The following is an 8,223-nucleotide window of genomic DNA, read 5'->3' as shown; positions in this document are numbered from 1 at the left end:
TGTACCTATGTTGCTGCCTAGTATTGGCTATTGTGAATAATGCTGCAATGTACATAGAGGTGCATTTATCTTTATGCATTCATGTTATCATGTTCTTCAGCTAAATACCCAGCAGTGGAATAGCTGAATCATATGATAGATCTATTTTTACCTTTTTGAGGAATCGCCATACTTTCACCATTGTTATTTAACATAGTGTTGGAAGTCTTAGCCAGAGCTATCAGTCCAGAAAAAGAAATAAAATGGATCCAAATTGAAAAGGAAGAAGTGAAACTGTCACTATTTGCAGATTACATGATTTTATCTATAGAAAATGCTAAAGAATCCACTAAAAAACTTTTAAAAATAATAAATAAATATGCTCAAGTTGCAGGATAGAAAATCAACATACAAAAATAAGTTGCATTTCTATATACTAACAATGAAGTGGCAGAAAGAGAAATTAAGAATACAATCCCATTTACAATTGCAACAAAAAAGAATAAAATATCTAGGAATAAACTTAACCAAAGCGGTGCATGATCTGTACACTGAAAATTATAAAACATTGTTGAAAGAAATTGAAGAAGAAACAAAGAAGGGGAAAGATATCCTGTGCTCTTGGATTGGAAGAATTAACATAGTTAAAATGTCCATACTTCCTAAAGCAATGTACAGATTCAATGAAATCCCTATCAAAGTTCCAATGACGTTTTTCACAGAAATAGAACAAAGAATCATAAAATGTATATATAAAAACGAAACAGCCAAAGGAATTCTGAAAAAAAAACAAAGCTGGAGGCATCACACTCCCTGATTTCAAAATACACTACAAAGACATGGTAACTAAAACGGCATGGTACTGGCACAAAAACAGACACATAGATCAATGGAACAGAATCGAGAGCCTGGAAATAAACCCACACATCTATGGACAGCTAATTTTTGACAAGGGAGTCAAGAACATACAACGGAGAAAGGAAAAATCTCTTCAATAAATGGTATTGGGAAAACCAGACAGACACACGCAAAAGAATGAAACTAGACCACTATCTTACACGATGCACAAAAATCAACTCAAAATGGATCACAGACCTGAATGTAAATCTGAAACCATTAAACTTCTAGAAGAAGAACTTAGGCAGTATGCTGTTCGACATCAATCTTAGCAGCATATTTTCAAGTATGTCTGACCTGGCAACGGAAACAATAGAAAAAGTAAACAAATTGGACTACAGCAAACTAAAACGCTTCTGCACAGCAAAGGAAACCATCAACAAAATGAAAAGACAACCTAACAACTGGGGGAAGATATTTGCAAACCATGCATCAGACATGGGGTTACTATCCAAAATAGATAAAGAACTGATACATCTCATCAACAAAAAAATCTAACAACCCAATTAAAAAAAGGGCAAAAGATCTGAACAGAAATTTCTCCAAAGAAGATACACAGATGGCCAATAGGCACATGCATGAAAAGATGTTCAACATCACTAATTATCAGGGAAATGCAAGTCAAAACTTCAATGAGATATCACCTTACATCCATCAGAATGGCTATAATTAACAAGACAGGAAACAGTGTTGCAGAGGATTTGGAGAGAAGGGAACTCTCATACACTGGTGGTGGGAGTGCAAACTGTTGCAGCCGCTATGGAAAACACTCTCATCTTTGTCAATGTTTTTCCCTCTGGCCAGTTCTGAGCCATCAGTCACATGCCTTGTTCTTTCCAGGACCTAATTCTCAAGCCTGTCTCCTCGCAAGGCCTCCTTTAAACCATGCATATGGGTTTAAGGTCACTTAATCTGCTAATCCTCAGTGGGGGGATGATACCCTTTATTCACACTTTGTCTCAGGAGTGTCTTCACAGAATTCATTTTCACTTACTGGGTTTTGTGTATAGTGTGCATGCACCAAGTCTAATTATTCTGTGTTTCTGAAGATTCTGGAAGCCACTGAATCTTTTTTAATATATTTCTTTTTTTGTTTCAATTGGGACACATTTTTTCCTTTTGCTTTCAATTTAGAACCCTGGCTGATAGAATCAGACTCCAAATCCCAGTTTCAGCTTAAACAGAAAACATGTTGGAAAGTAAGGGCAATGATTACAAGGATGGAGGAGGAAAAATGTATTTAAAAATATTTAGGAGACAGAATTAAGAGGATTTCATAATTGTTCGTCTTGTGGAAATGAGATAAAAGTGTTGAGAATAAGGCTCAAATGTCAAATTGGCTCCCCATTTGTGTGACACATCCACCTTTGTTTTTTCTACAATGTAGTAAGTACTCAGTAAGTATTTAATGACTAATAAGTTGTGGTCCAAGCAGCAGCTGTCTTTTTTCCTCCAGATTTTACATGCAACAAAGTGAGTAGTGGGGTTGAACTAATTTTTACAAGAAAGGAATCATTATTTTATTCCATATTATCACACGATTGACCTACACTCCATTGTGTGGGAAAGATACTCATCTCTCAAAATAAGAATGGAAAAAAATATTCATTTCCCTTTCTGTAAATCAAACTTTGATAATTTACTACATAATAAAACACTAACTGAACACAGTGTGCATTATAAAAGCATCCAAATATAGACCATGTGCTTTAAAAATTTCATCTTCTTGCCATGAACCAATTAAAGAATGAATGAGAAGTGCAAGATAATAATTACTAGTTACTAACTGGATGATAATAAGAATGGCTGAAAGGAGATGTAACGAAAAGGGAGCAGTGACCCTGTGAGAGGAGGAAAACTAGGGTAATTGTAAGCTTCAGAGTCATCATTGTCCAATTTTGAAAATTATTTGAAGTAGAGTCTCATAAAAAATGCAGAAAATGGTAGAATATTTGAGAAATTTGTCTTATTTCTGTTTTGCTCGTCCTAATGTTAAGAGCTTTTCTGGAGAAGGAATGGCCTGTGGGTGCAGACACAATATCGGTGGAAATTAACTTCCTGCTTTCCTGAGTCGTGAGTCTACTGGAATAAAAGATTTCAAGAAGGTCATTTCTGGTAGCATGGAGTGCTCAGTATTTGCTGGTGATCTCTTTCTCCCCATTTTCAGAGCTGTTGGCATGAAAAATTTAATTATTCTTGCTTTTGTAGGAATGTCATTAAAAGTGACTTCAATGATGCCATTAAAGAGGAGCAAAATTTGCCACCCTAAAATATGCCTCTTTGGCATAAAGATTATTTTATGCTGGTTATTTTTAGGAGTTAAAGGACATAGGACGAGTTCTGAAAACTGGAGTAGAAGTTACCCTTGTGTAAAAGACATTTACATTTATCAGGGAAATTTTCATTTGTAAGGGTGTCTCCCTCTCTGTACCAGGAAGTGGAGAATGACCAAATTTCTAGAAACTCTTATCCATGGGGAAGGCAGCAACTTAAACCTGTATTACAACCATGTCCTAGTTTACTGTGCCTTTCCTGGTAACCTCCAATAATGGTCTTCCCATTCCCCCCAACCTCTTTGTCTTTAGCTGAAGATGACATTTAAGGTGAAGACTTGGGCCATTTCAGGAAGCTGGTTTTCTTGGGTCTCTCCCGTGTAGATATGAGTATATATGTTGTGAAACTTTGGTGTTTTTTTTTCCCTGTTGATCTGTCTTTTATTACAGGAGGTGTCTTTACCAAAAATCTAGAAGGGTAGAGGACAAGTTATTTTTCCTCTCCTACACTATTTACTGACACTATAGGGTAAAACGCCTCCATCTTGCTTTTCAGCAAACTAAATCCAAAGATATGGCGTGGTTTCCCCTAGATCCTGGTGTGCCAGGGCCAAAAATAGATACAGATCTCTTGATTATCTCCATTATTTACTACCTGAAATGGGTAAGAAGTCTGAAGTTGGTGTCTCTGCTCAATTCTACACTCCCTAAGATTATTTCTAATGATAACAATGAAAACAGCAGACATTTTCATCATTTTCCTGATTGGCATGACACCATTCCCTTCCTACTCACTCATTCTACTCTTCGTGGGGCTGGCCTTGTAGGTATGTGGCCTGTGTGCTCGCACAGGATCTCACACTCAGAAAGGATCCTTGCTTTGTTTAATACTCTGTTGTTGAAATCTTACAATTCTTAATAATTTTATCACTGAGAAAGCAAGGGAGTGGAGGAGCTATGCTGGGCAGCAGCATTAGCATGTGGCTTTGGTCCAGCAACAATACTTGCACAAGTGGGCTCAGGCAGCACGCACAAGGAACAACGGGCCTGGCCTCCCCATGCGCACACACACAACTGTTCAAAGCACCACAGGACCCAGGGGGAGTGGCTGGGTTGGGACCTGGAACTAAACGGGTGGCAGTGATGCCAGCAGCAGCTGCAGGTGCAGCAACAGTGGTGGAGGTGGCTACTGCCCTCTAGAGAGGAGGATCTCTGCCTGGCAGGAGCAATGGCCCATGATGGCGGCAGGGGTTGACTTAGCCTTCAGTCCAGAGTCCATCCCTGTGTCATCTAAAACATTATTAACTGTCTCACTTGAGTGTCAGGACAGGAAAGCCTAGTAGCTTAGGAAGTAAACTTGGTCAGTAAATTATTTTAAATGAAAGTGTACACATGGTCATCGCACTAAAGCATATAAAAGGGTTATCAGAAATCATCAGAATCCAGAATCTATGGTTTTCAAAGCTGCTGCAACGTTGCAAAACAAATATCCACAGGATCAGAAATAGAAATAAAATTTAAAGATAATTTGAAGATTTAAAATTTAATATGAAAGATTATTCATGGAATAGAAAGTTCTTTTCCTATGAAGTTTCAGAAACCAATTATTAACAAAAAGGATAAAAATAGCATCGATGTAGTCTGTAATTGAAAATACAAGGAGAAAATGAATAAATAAGCATTTGAAACATGAAGCCACTTTTGTTTTCTTATACAAAGTCCACAAGTTACCAGAAATTTGCAATTATTAAAATGCCATTTATTAGATTTATATTTAAAATTAAATTAAGATTTACATGAAATTGACTTATATGGATAGGTTGAAATTTATTCATAAGAGAAATTTTTTAATGAAAAGTTCTCCTTGAGCATCATTAGCTCTATCTTTACTGTAATTTATATTTTTCTATAAGGTATCAGAAATTCAGTTCAAATTTGCACAACCCACAAACACTCCTAATATCTCTGATATCTTAAGCGGATCCTTCTCAAAATTAAAAATCACCAAAACTTAATTGCAACTTAGCATTTGCCACCAGTGACTGACAATATTTTCAATTATATTGACAACAAAGTTCCTAAAACTATAAATTTTGATGAAAATAAATTTGGAGAAAAGAGTTCCAGAAAACTCTTATGACCAATATTGATATTACATAGTAAAGTATATCTATTGATTATATATAAAATTATAATACAGAAATATTGTTTGTAATTTGTATTTCATTTTATAGCTGATAAATTAATTTTGAAGGAAGAAACTTTATATTTTAGCACCAATAGTGGTAGTCTTTCCTGCTTTTTGAACAAGAAGCTTCGTATTTTCATTTTGTGCTGTGCCCTTCAAATTCTGTGGAGTATGACCCTTCCCCTCCTGCCATACCTGAGAGGGTAAAGAGCATGTCTGCACTCATCACTGATGGGCATTTCACCCAGGGAGTTTTCTTGAGCTGATGGATTTTTATGGGATGTAATTGTGGGATCTGTTTGTGATAGTGACTGAGCCATAATATCAATGAGTAAAATTGATCCATAGATGTTGGCTACTCTCAACATATTTCAGTAGAACTATGAGATGCAGTAATGGGGAATAAAATCTCATCTGAGAGACATTATCTAATGCTACAAGTAGCAGTGGCTACTGTTAAAAAAGAGACAACAGGTTCAGAATGGAGTCGTTTGCGCTAAGCCCAAATCACAAAACTGAGACTTGATACCAAACTTAATTACAATTTCAACCTTCCCCAGGGTTGGAGTCTCAAACCAGTCAATCTGGCATTATTCCATCAGCACCAGTGAGGTAATCTACCTAATGGACCCCTGCCATCCCTGAAGGGAGGGTGATGTTGCCTGAAACAATCAGCTCTTTGCAAGAGTAACTTTCTTGCCCTGCCTCCTTCTGCCTGTAAGAGTGTTTCATTGTGTTAAGCTCTTCAGAGCTCCCTTCTGTTTACTAGATGGGATGCTGCCTGATTCATTCAATAAAACCAATACAACCGTTAAAACTTACTCAGTTGAATTTGTTTCTTAACATTACTTAGGATGCAAACAGTATATGTAGAAAACCAGGGATAGGTGTGGGAATGTCATTGACTAATTAATCCCCACTAATTTGACTAAACCTTTGACCCACTCATCTTATAATTAATTGCACAATTTCCTTGACCTCTGTTAGCACCTCCACGTTTTTATTGTTGATCCTGAGGTATACCTGAAATTAAATCATTTCCTTAGGATTCATCACCCTATTAGAGACATAAACCTGTCATATTCCACTCAGAGTAGTATAAGGAATTCTGAACCCCTGATGAATTCTTGAAGTCTCAGCTAAATACCTGTAATGATAAGTTTCTTTAAATTAAAAGAAAGACTAACTGGTATGGTAAATTACAGGTTTGCTATGAGAATAACAAGAAGTCCTCTGACTTTCAATTAGATCTTGACGTTCAGGAAAAATTTATTTTTGTTTTAGATATTTTTGAAAATAGTAGCACTGGTTTGCTGAAATACAACTTCAGTTAGTTTCTACTTTCGTTGCTGCATGACAAACAATAATTATCATCAACATCATATCAGGAAAAAATTAATTAATTTGGAAATTAATTTGAAATTGATGGGAAAAAGCATCATGAAGAAAAAAGATAAGGCTTAGAATTTTATATATACTCACATGCACGTATATTTACAAGACAATTTTGTCCAGACCTAAGTGATAATCTTCTTATCTAGATTAATTGTGGTCCTTGCACCCTAAGCATAAAATAATATATTTAATTCTGTACACTGATGAATGAACTTATATCCAAGTCCTGGCTACACATGCAAAAAGCTCTGTCTCCATTTTCACAGTGCAGATTCTCTGAATCACTCTTCTGAGGGCCCCCATAACCTCTCTGTTTCTCAGGCTGTAGATGATGGGGTTGAGCATTGGGGTCAAGATGGTGTAGAAGACAGCCAGAACCTTGTCCTTTGTTGGAGATCTTAGGGATCTTGGGTGTAGATAAGTGTAAACAAGTGGAGCATAATAGAAAGTCACCACAGTCAAGTGGGTGCTGCACGTGGAATAGGCCTTCTTCCTCCCTTCTGCTGAGTGCATGCAGTGGACAGCAAGGAGAACTCGGCCATAAGAATATGCGATGCCAATGAAAGGAAACACGAGGAAGAGGGTGGTGCTCACAAACACTGTGTACTCATAAACCCAGGTATCCATGCAGGCCAGGGTCAACATGGCCAGGACATCACAGAAGATATGGTTGATGGCCCTGGATTGACAGTAAGGGATAGGGAAGGCGTGTATGTGGTGTGGGCACAAGAGTTGACAGAGCCCATTATCCAAGATCCTATTATCATCAGCACACACATTCTTTTTCTCATACGAATGGGATAGTGGAGAGGAAAGCAAATAGCTATATAACGATCATATGCCATTGATGTCAAGAGCAGCGCTTCCACACCTGCTAAAGTCAAGAAAAAGAAGCTCTGAACCCCACATCCAATGAAGGAGATAGATTTGTTTCCAAAGAGAAAATTAGAAATCATTTTGTGGACAATTGTGGAGATGTAATTCAAGTCAATGATGGAGAACTGACTAAGTAAAAAATACATGGGTGTGTGGAGCTGGGTGTCCAGGAAGATGAGGAGAATCATGCACAGGCTGCCAAACAAGGCCGTTAGGAAAATGAGAACAATGAGAATGAAGAAGAACAGGCCAATTTTTGACAGTGGAAACAACCCCAATAAAATAAAATCAGTTGATGTTAGGTTATAATTTTCCATGGAGCGTTAATATGATTTTTCCTAGAGACAGACACAAGAGTAAGTGATTTGAGTATAAAACTATAAGCTCTTTTTAACTTAATATTTTAGACTGTGTATTATTTAAAATTTTATAGCTCTTAAATGAAGAACTGAACTTATCTATTTTGGGAGAAACAAACTTTCTTTTCTGATCCAGAGATTAAAACGTGAAAATGCGAACATTTGTGGCCAAAGTGTTTTCTAAGAAACTATTAAAATATTTTAAAAACAAGATTTCTATTTTGACCTCCTTAGGATAAATATGTTTTACTGCCCT

The 8,223-nt window shown here is 36.8% G+C and overlaps 1 pseudogene; it reads right to left on the bottom strand.

The window, feature by feature from the left end:
• Positions 1-6,945: 6,945 nt before the first annotated feature.
• Positions 6,946-7,925, bottom strand: LOC123289143 (olfactory receptor 2L5-like; annotated as a pseudogene).
• Between the last annotated feature and the right edge of the window lie 298 nt (positions 7,926-8,223).

The sequence above is a fragment of the Equus asinus genome, chromosome 3 (assembly GCF_041296235.1).
Source record: "Equus asinus isolate D_3611 breed Donkey chromosome 3, EquAss-T2T_v2, whole genome shotgun sequence".
NCBI lineage: Eukaryota > Metazoa > Chordata > Mammalia > Perissodactyla > Equidae > Equus > Equus asinus.
This window is presented reverse-complemented; position numbering and strand designations above follow the sequence as displayed.